This window comes from Nicotiana sylvestris, chromosome 4 (assembly GCF_000393655.2).
Source record: "Nicotiana sylvestris chromosome 4, ASM39365v2, whole genome shotgun sequence".
Taxonomy (NCBI): Eukaryota; Viridiplantae; Streptophyta; class Magnoliopsida; order Solanales; family Solanaceae; genus Nicotiana; species Nicotiana sylvestris.
Genome location: NC_091060.1, coordinates 115,446,450 through 115,456,831, shown reverse-complemented (window position 1 = coordinate 115,456,831; position 10,382 = coordinate 115,446,450).

Here is a 10,382-nt window from a genome sequence, read left to right as displayed (position 1 = left end):
CGTTTGTCCATAAATTTGCCTTTGGTTGAAGCTCTAGAACAAATGTCGGGATATGCCAAGTTTATGAAAGACTTGGTAACAAAGAAGAGATCCATGAATTGTGAAACAATCAAAATGATGCATCAAGTGAGTGCCATTTTACACTCCATGGCTCCAAGGTTAGAAGGCCCCGGTGCCTTTACAATCCCATGAACTATTGGTAATGCCGATTTTGCCAAAGCTTTATGTGACTTGGGGGCAAGCATTAAGTTGATGCCATATTCTGTGTTCAATACATTTGGGATTGGGAAACCAAGACCCATATCCATGAGGTTGGAAATGGCGGACTTAACAATGAAGAGGCCATTGGGGGTAATTGATGATGTGCTAGTTCGAGTCGACAAGTTCATATTTCCCACAGATTATGTGATACTTGACTGTGAGGTTGACTACGAGGTGCCAATCGTATTGGGGAGACCTTTCATAGCTACAGGGAAGGCCTTAGGTGATGTGGAAGCTGGGGAGCTCACTTTCTGGGTAGGTGATGAAAATGTTGTGTTCCTTGTTTGCAAGTCAATGAGGCAGCCTAATAGCAACAAAGTGTGTTCGTTTGTGGATCTTGTGACCGAAGTGATTGTTGAAGACACAAGTGCTGTGATTAATGTGGAAGACTCATTGGAAGCTGTGTTATTGAATCATGATGTGGATTATAAGTAAGGCTTGGTAGAATATGTCAATGCTTTGCAAGGAATGGGTTCATATACATATGAGCACCGAAAACTTTCCTTGGACTTCGAGAATAGGAAGACTCCACCAACAAATCCTTCAATCGAAGAGCCTCATACATTGGAGTTGAAGCCCTTGCCTTTACACCTCAGGTATGAGTTCTTGGGCCCTTGGTCTACTTTACATGTTATTCTTTCCTCGTGCTTAACTAACGTGCAGGTAGATGCTACCATTGCGGTGCTCCAAATGAGGAAGAAGGCAATAGGTTGTACATTGGAAGGATATTCGGGGTATAAGCCCCGCCTTTTGCATGCACAAAATGGTATTGGACAAGGATGCCAAACCTTCTGTGGAACATTAAAGAAGGTTGAATGAGGCCATGCAAGAGGTAGTCAAGAATGAGATCATCAAATGGTTGGATGTTGGGGTTGTCTACCCCCATTTCTGATAGTTCATGGACTTCATCGGTGCAATGTGTCGCAAATAATGGGGGTATGACTGTGATTACAAATGACAACAATGAGTTGATCCACACAAGAACTATCACTGGTTGTAGAGTATGCATGGATTACAGGAAGCTCAACAAAGTGACTCGAAAAGACCATTTTCTGCTTCCATTTCTTGATCAAATGTTGGATATGTTAGCCGGATATGCTTATTATTGCTTCTTGGATGGGTATTCTGGATATAACCATATTATTATTGCACCTAAAGACCAAGAGAAGACCATTTTCACTTGTCTGTATGACACATTTTCATTCTCAAGGATGTCATTTGGTCTATGTAATGCACCGGCTACTTTTCAGCGGTGTATGATGACAATATTCACGGATATGGTGGAGGAATTCCAAGAGGTTTTCATGGATGATCTCTCTATTGTGGAGGATTCTTTTGATGCATGTTTGGATAATCTTGATAAAGTATTGGCACGTTGTGAAGAGACCAACTTGGTGCTTAATTAGGAGAAGTGTCACTTTATGGTTGAGGAGGGCATTGTCCTCGGTCATAAGATCTCCAAGAATGGTATTGAAGTGGATAAAGAAAAAATTGAAGTGATATTAAAACTCTCTCCTCCTACTTCCGTCAAAGGAGTGAGGAGCTTTCTAGGCCACACAGGGTTTTACCGTCGGTTCATCAAGGATTTCTCAAAGGTGGTGAACCCCTTGTGTAAGTTGTTGGAAAAATATGCAAAATTTATGTTCAATGATGATTGTATGAAGGTATTTGAGCTACTCAAGTATAGGTTGACTACCACTCCCATCATTACCGCACCAAATTGGAGTTTACCATTTATGTGATGCTAGCGACGTGGCAGTAGGAGCGGTATTGGGGCAAAGAATCAACAAGATATTCCACCTGGTCTTCTTTGCCAGTAAGACCATGAACGACGCCCAAGTCAACTATAAAAGAACTCTTTGGCATTGTCTTTGCTATGGAAAAGTTTTGCCCGTACCTCATGGGTACCAAAGTGATTGTTAACACCGATCACACGACGCTTCGTTATTTGATGAGCAAAAAGGAGTCAAAGGCTAGATTGATGTGGTGGGTACTTCTTTGATCTTGAAATCATAGACCGAGAAGGGAGTGAAAATCAAGTGGCGGACCACTTGTCCCATTTGTAAGAGGAGGGGAGGCCCCATGATGGCCTTGAGATCAATGATTTGTTTCCGGATGAACAACTCTTTTCCATGTCTTTGACCTGGATGCATTGGTTTGCCGATGTGGCTAACTATCTTGTGAGCAGAACTGTCCAGAATGAGTTCTCTTCAAACCAAATAAAGAATCTTAAACGGGGCTTCTTGGATTATTATTGGGATGATCCATATCTTTTCAAAATTTGCACTGATAGTGTTATATGAAGATATGTTCTAGAATAAGAGCAATTGGGTATTCTTCAAGCTTTCCATTCCTCACCCTATGGTGGTCACCATGGTGGGGCAAGAACTGCTACAAAGGTCCTAAGCTGTGGATTTTATTGGCCTACCTTGTACAAAGATGTTAGCAAGCTTATTAAGCGGTGCGATGATTGTCAACGAGCTGGTGGGATTTCCAAGAATAATGATATTCCTTTCACCACCATCCTTGAGATTGATATTTTTTATGTATGGGGCATCGACTTTATGGGTCCATTTATGAGTTCGTATGGGAACACCTATATTCTTGTTGTTGTGCATTACGTTTTCAAATGGGTTGAAGCTGTGGTTTTGCCCAACGATGAAGCATGGAGTGTGGTGTATTTCTTGAAGAAAAACATATTCACAAGGTTCGGCACCCCAAGGGCCATCATTAGTGATGGGGGTTCTCATTTTTGCAACAAAGCCTTTGACATGTTACTCTCCAAGTATGGTGTCACTCACAAGGTGTCAACCCCCTATTACCCCCAGGCAAGTGGATAGGTTGAAGTCTCCAACAGGGAGATCAAGAGTATTCTATCCAAGACTATCAATGCAAACTGGACTGATTGGTCAAGGAAACTTGATAATGAGTTGTGGGCATATAGAACAGCTTACAAGACTCCAACTGGTAAGTCTCTGTATCAGTTGGTGTTTGGAAAAGCATGTCACCTCCCAGTGGAATTAGAGCATAAGGCCATGTGGGCGTTGAAGAAGTTGAACCTTGAGTGGGATGTAGTTGCCAATCTTTGGGTGGAGCAATTGAATGAACTTGATGAGTTCCGGTTCCCTGCTTACTCCAGTTCATCCTTGTATAAGGACAAGGTGTACCTACATGATAAGTATATCCAGAACAAAGAATTCAAAGAAGGTGACCTTGTTCTCTTATTCAACTCATAGTTATGGATGTTTCCGGGAAAGCTAAAGTCAAAGTGGAGTGATCCCTTTGAATTGGTGTATGTGACTCCTTTTGGTGCTCTTGATTTGAAAAACAAGAATGGTGAGATCTTCATAGTCAACGGGCACCGAGTGAAGCACTACATTTGTAAGGTTGAAGATGGCCACGTTGTGGAATTGATCCATTTCAAGTTAATGATGGTAACATGCGTCATGCCGCGACGTTAAATCAGGCGCTTCTTGGGAGGCAACCCATGTATTTTTCTTTCATTTGATTTTCTTCTTAGAGTAGTCATTATTTTGAACTAACAGGTTGTGAAGTGTGTATAGGAATTGGTTGTGCAGTGCAGAAAAATGACTAGGAAAAAGTTGGCTAAGTGGTGAAACCTCGCGGACCGCGCCCAAAATTATGTAGACCGTACAAGAACTTTGCGGCCGCACAAATCTGTGCGCGGTTGCGCAACTGAAAGATGGAAATTGCCAACTCTTTGAAGTTGGCCTGTTGAAACTCATTAAGACTTGCGGTCTCGTTCATAATTCTGTGGTCTGCACAATTTGTGCGGCCGCTGCCAATATTTTGCGGACCGCGTCCAACTGAGCTATAAACAAGTAAAGATTGGGGACCGTGACAAAATTTCGCAGCCGCACTCAGGTAAGTCAGTGGGGTCATTGGGTTCAGAGAATAAATAAGACCTCTTGGAACTATTCACACTTTATAAACCCTGACTTCTCATACACACCTAAAGCAATGTGCATTTGTTCTTGCTTTCAATCTCATCCCATTTTCATCAAGTGTTCATTTCCTACTTCTTCACAACTGGTATGATTCATTTCAATGATTTAATTTCTTCTTTTTCTTTTCTTTTCTCTTTGTTTTAGTTTTCTTTTTATCTAGGGTTAGATTCATGCCAAAATATAGAATTGATGCTTAAGCCTTGCGTAGAATCATATAGGTAGTGTTAAAATGCACTATGAGGGCTGGGGTTAGTATCTTTGCAAGGTTAATTTCCATAAATTTTGTTTAATTAGTGAAAACCCTAGTATCATGAGTTCATTAGTGCCGATGTGATTTGAACTTCACGACCGCCCACATTTTTGTGCGGTCCGCGATAGGGTATGCGACTGTGTACTATATTGTGCGATCCACGATACCCTAGTTCAGAGGCACTGAAACTTGATAGATTTCGTAGCCGCGGTCACTTTAGCTGTCACTCCACCAGTTGTCGGAGATGTAAAGATTGATACATAAAATAACTTTTTATTTAATTGATAATCATATAAAGAAGACGATATTTTAGCCATTTGCATCAAGCTCAAACTTCCTTCCTCCATGCGCGCCCCCCAGAAACACACACTATAATAAGGGGTAAAATTTGATTGGCAGCATGTTCAATCAAACAGGTGATTTTCTCTCCGACTACGGTCTGTGATTGATCTTTCACGGCTACACTCTATTTTATGTGGTCTGCGCATGTGAACTTCAGAGACTCATTGATTTGTTTCTGCGGCCACACCCAAAATTATGCGATCCACGATGGGTCTTTCACGTCCGCATTCATTTTTATGCGGTCCGCGGTTGATCAACTTCAGAGATCTAGTAGTCTGAGCCTGGTCTCTTCGCAGTTGTGTTCACTTTTATGCGGTCCATGATGGGCAGTTCGCGGTTGCACTTACTTTTGTGCGTTTCGCGCTGCCCTGTTCTAAGAAGCACTAACTTTTATTTCTTCTGTAATGCTTTAACACATGTTTAACCCCAATCCTAACTAACTTTCACTACTTGTATGTTGCAGACAATGGTGTGTTCCCATGGTAGAGGTGATACCTCCAAAGGGAGGGCAGAACCCTCTCGAGGCCGGAGTCGAGGCAAACCCAACATACCTCTATCAGTCCAAAAATTAATTGGCAAGATGGAAACCACCAATAGAGCCCCGGACACTTCAGACGCTAGTGAGTATGTCCCATCCAGGAAGGCTTCTAAGAAAACTTCGGCCAGGCGCAGCCGGAAGTCCAATCCCAACAAATTCAGGGGAGATTGCATTTGGTTGATGAGTCCTCCTCCTCTGAGGGTTCATTTGGATAGTCGGAAGGGGGTAGTGAAGATTCTGAACCCTCTTTCGCACATGCTCCCTCGGTACCAATCAACTTAGACGATGATGACGAAGTCCCGGATGAAAAGAGAGGGAGTGATACAGTTGTGGGAGGCTTGGCTAGATCAAGGAACCCGGAGGTGTGGGCTGATAGGTTTGTGAGTGAGAAAGTTTATGCCAAATTTTTGGAATGGTGGACCCAAAGGTCGCTCACCCTTGGGCGTCAATTCATAACCAAAGACCTGAGCCAACACAATCTAAATGTCTTAAAGCAATAAAAACCGATGGAAGTGGTTCTCCTGCCGTCCGCATGATCCCAATGAATACCTCATCAAGGAGTTTTATACCAATGTTGCCAACATCAAAAAGGGTACAAAAGTGACGAAGGTCCGAAATTTGAAAATCCAGTTTGATGGCCTAGCATTGAACAGATATATAGGGTTTGAGGAGGTTGAGTTAGTGCAATACTTGGAGAAGCTAGACTTGGGTGAGGCAGTTCGCCCATGGCTAGTTGAGTTACTTATTATTCCGAGGTCGACACCAGTATGTCTCACAGAAGGGGTGCCAATCCTCAGAAACACCCTTAGCTTTGAAGCAAAAGGGTGGCAAACATTCGTGTGCAGTCGTCTTGACCTTTTCCAGCATGAACATGTCCTTCCACTTTCCCGAGCAGTGTTGGTAGCATCTATCATGGCAGGATATCCTATCAATGTAGGGAACTTGATGTCCTACAACATCTCCAACGCAGTGCATAAAGAAGAAAGATTGTATTCTTACCCCAACTTTCTGACTGAGTACTTCAAAGACAAAGGGGTTGAGCCTAGACACTTTGATGTGGAGCTGAAGGCTAAAAAGCCTTTATCATAGTATCACCTCCAGGGACCAGACAACCCTAAATTCAAGGGTAAAGCCACTACCTCCACTGGACAGTCTGAAGAGCTAAGGGTAGTGGCCACAAGATCATTTGTCGAGCCCTCTACAATCACCGGTACTTCTACCGAAGCAGCAGCCATGCCTCCTCCATCTTCAGTACCACTGTCAGTGCCTTTATCTTCTACCTACCCTCAGACTGCACTAAGGTTTTCCCAGATACTATCCAGTCTCAATGACTAGATGCAGGTAGCTACCACAAATCTAGCTACCATATCCAGTGCAGTGGCAGCACAATCTTCAGTCCCAGTAGAGCTTCAGGTACCTCCATCAGTAGAGGACTCATTGAAGAAGATTTTGGACAACAAGAAGAAGATTATGGATGACTAGAAAAAGATCAGGGAGACTCTTGATGCACATGGGAAGGTAATCAAGGATCTGGGGAAGCAGGTGAGGAAGCTGAAAAAGACTCAAAAGGAGTTTGTCGGGAAGTTAGCTAAGGAGGTGGAGAAGATTGCACATGCGGGAGATTTGCCTATGGACCTTCTGATGGAGGAAACAGTCCCAGAAGCACATGTTGCAGAGCCCAAGGCACCAGGGGCAGCAGCCGACCAGTCTGAGGAGCCAGCTGCAGCAACACACACTGCTAAGGAGCTTATCCAGATACTCAGCAATCCTGTAGTCCCCCAGTCAGAGGATGAGGAGATACAGTTAGAGGATGTTGAGGACACTGTTCAGGTTGAGGACCCAACGCAGACAGAGATCGCATAGGACATTTTCTTTACTCTTAATCCCTTTTCCCTGTTCTTATTTGATTATTAGCATTGAGTACAATGCTATATTTCATTTGGGGGGTGGTACATTTTGATTTATGGCATTTGGTATGTAATAACCATTACACTATTTTTCTTTATTTTTACTTTTGGTATGTATATATTTTTTATTTTCACTTTTGGTATGTATATATTTTTACCATTTGATGTATATATTCATTTCCAATTATGTATATATTTGCTTTACCTGAACTTTGTATATATTCAGTTTAATCTCCCTAGTTTACTTCATAACTTCTTTCGTTATTTTCCCTTATTAGCATAGCTTTTTACTTTCTTTAGTAGCTTCTTTTTAAGTTGTTAGCTTCTTTTTTGCGCTTTATGTGAACAATAAGCCTTTGGTTTTCTTTATGCTACGGTTCTTTCCTAATGTGGATATTGTATGAACCGGGTGGCTCTTCCCAATGATGGATGACATGAAAACCTTCTTAAGGGATTGAGTCTGTTTTACTTATGTTTTGGTGTAAATAGTAGTAATGAATAAAAGTGTCTCAAGTAGGCTTCACTTGGTACTGACACATTTACCTTCGACCTTATGGTTAGAAACAAGTTGATTGGCAAAGAATAGTTCTAGTTGTGACCTTTAGACTCTTGTGTTGACTAAAACAATCATCAAGTGGTTTCTTTGAGCCATTTGGGATGTTCAATCTTAGTTAGGGTTGTTGTAGGCCCTCTACTCTGTTCACTTTAACAATCCAACAACTTGTGAGGTGAGCTATTGAATTACAACTCCAAGTTTCGTGCCAATAAGTCTAGAACTTGCCCTGAATGTTTGTCTAGGCGAAATTCTAAGTTAGCTCGACTTGAGAAATGGTTAGAGGCTCTCCTTGATCCAATTTGAAACTTGAAAGCTTCCTTAACCTACCAATGTATATCCCTAATCAACCCCTTTGAGCCGAAGCCCTTTTTCTTTCAATAACCATATTACAATCCTTTATCCGTTCTATGATGATCCTCTCTTGGCACCCAATCTTTCCTTGGCATTCTTGATAGACAAGTGGAAAAAGCATAAGTTTAGGGGAGAGATGAGGAATGTGAAAGTGATAAAAGGTAAAAAGAACAAAAAGAAATGAAAAAAATTGAAGGCAAAAGAAAAGAAAGAAAAGTCAAAAAGAAATATGTCAAAACGAAAGTGAATAAGATAGAAAAGTGAAGGGATTAAAAGAAAACAATAATGAAAGGCATTAGATAATTAGAAAAGGAGAAAAATGATTGTCATGAGCAAAAAAGAGTAACAGTGTGTCTCTCTAGTTCCCCTAAGGAGGAAGAAAATGACTCAAAGAGTCAAGAAAGTATGACCGAAATGAGAAAATGGAGTGCTTAAGGAAAGATGAAACCATCATATGCCGATAAGTCCTACCTTGATCCAAAAGCCTTCATTATATTCCCACAAAAGCCCTATATGATCTTGAGTTGAGTGAGCTTACATTAATGGTGATTTACATAAGGGGCAAGCTTATGGTACTTAGATCCAGACTTGTGACATTCCTTTGAGAGACATGAGCGACTTCTTCACACTCCTTGTTTTTAGTGTTACAATGCTAAAGTGAGATTTGCTTATGGAGAGTAGAGGAGAAGGAGTTTGGGTTCCACAATGACCTACGTAATAGAGCGATCCTCCTTGATGAATTAAGTTAACTCTTGATGCTCTAGTGTCGCATTAGAACTATGGTACTCAAAAGGTCAAAAAATATTTTTGTTTATAATTCATTTGTGTTGAGGGTAATTGTTAGTACCAATTGATGCATGATTGATTCACCTTAGGGTGGCTGAAATATCCTTCTATTTTAGTGGAGGTGGGAATTACCTTATTAGCTTGAGGACAAGCAAATTCTTAAGTTTGGGGGAGTTGATAAGTAGGGATTTTAACCTATTATTTGCTCTCTTTTACTTGTGTTTTGGGGCAAAAATGCGTGAAGGTATTTCCGAAAACTAATGTAATATGATTGCTTGCAGGAATTGATAAAAATGAGACAAATGAGTCATAATCAACTCATAAAGGAGTCAAAACTGGAACAAAAACCAAGACTAGGCCAAGATATCTGAACCGCGGACCGCACAAATATTGTGCAGCCACAAAAAACACACCGCTGCCATGATCAGAATTATGCGGTCCACGAAAGAGAGGTTTAGAGAGTTGCATTTTCAGGATTAATGACAAGCGCGGTCCGCGATAGAATTACGTGGCTGCAGAAGTCCATTACGTGGCCGCGATTGAAATTATGCGGTCCGAGAAACGCAGCTCAACCTAGATCTAGATTTGAAGAACACGGACTATGATCAGAATTACATGGCCACAAAATCAAGAATGTGGTCGCGCTCAAAATTATGAGGCCGCACAACCTCCGCAGGGTTATTTTTTTCCGAAAATTTTAGCTTAGTATAAATAGATCTTTTTGACATTTTTAGGTAATGTCATGTATTAGCAGAGCACGTGAGACGGCTTGATATTCCATTTTGGGAAATTGATTGAACCCTCGAATATGTTCGAAGATCTCGAAATGATTTTCTAGTTCGGGGGAGAATTCGTGTACTAGAATTATCTTTAACATTAGATTTTATTCTTTTAGTCTAGTATTATCAATTTTATCTTTATTTCATCTTTAATTTCTGTTATTTCCATGAGTAGATAAACTCATAGCTAGGGTTGTGACCCAACCCTAGTATGGGTATTTGATTTTAGGGCTTGAATGTGTATGGGTTAGTGATATTTAGCCTAATTCTTGCTAGAACTATAGAATTAGTGGTTACAAACACTGATTCATGCCTGTATGACTTAGTCTCTACTTGAGAAAAAGGGACTAAATATAGGAAAACTAGGCTAACAAGGAATTGGGGTGAACTCAAGAAATTGATAGCCCCAATTAAAAGGTTAAACCTAGAGATAGTAATACCCGACTTGAGCCAATATCACTTGAATTGCATGAATACCCATTTGGACTTGAGAAAGCCAAATTTGGCAAAATCACTCAAACTACCGAGAGGTATAGAGTGAGTACCCGAGTGTGATAGCCATATTACAATCCCAATTAATCACGAGCTTGCCCTAGATTTTACTATCTGTTAGATATCCACCTTGGTAGAAGTCATGACCCTAG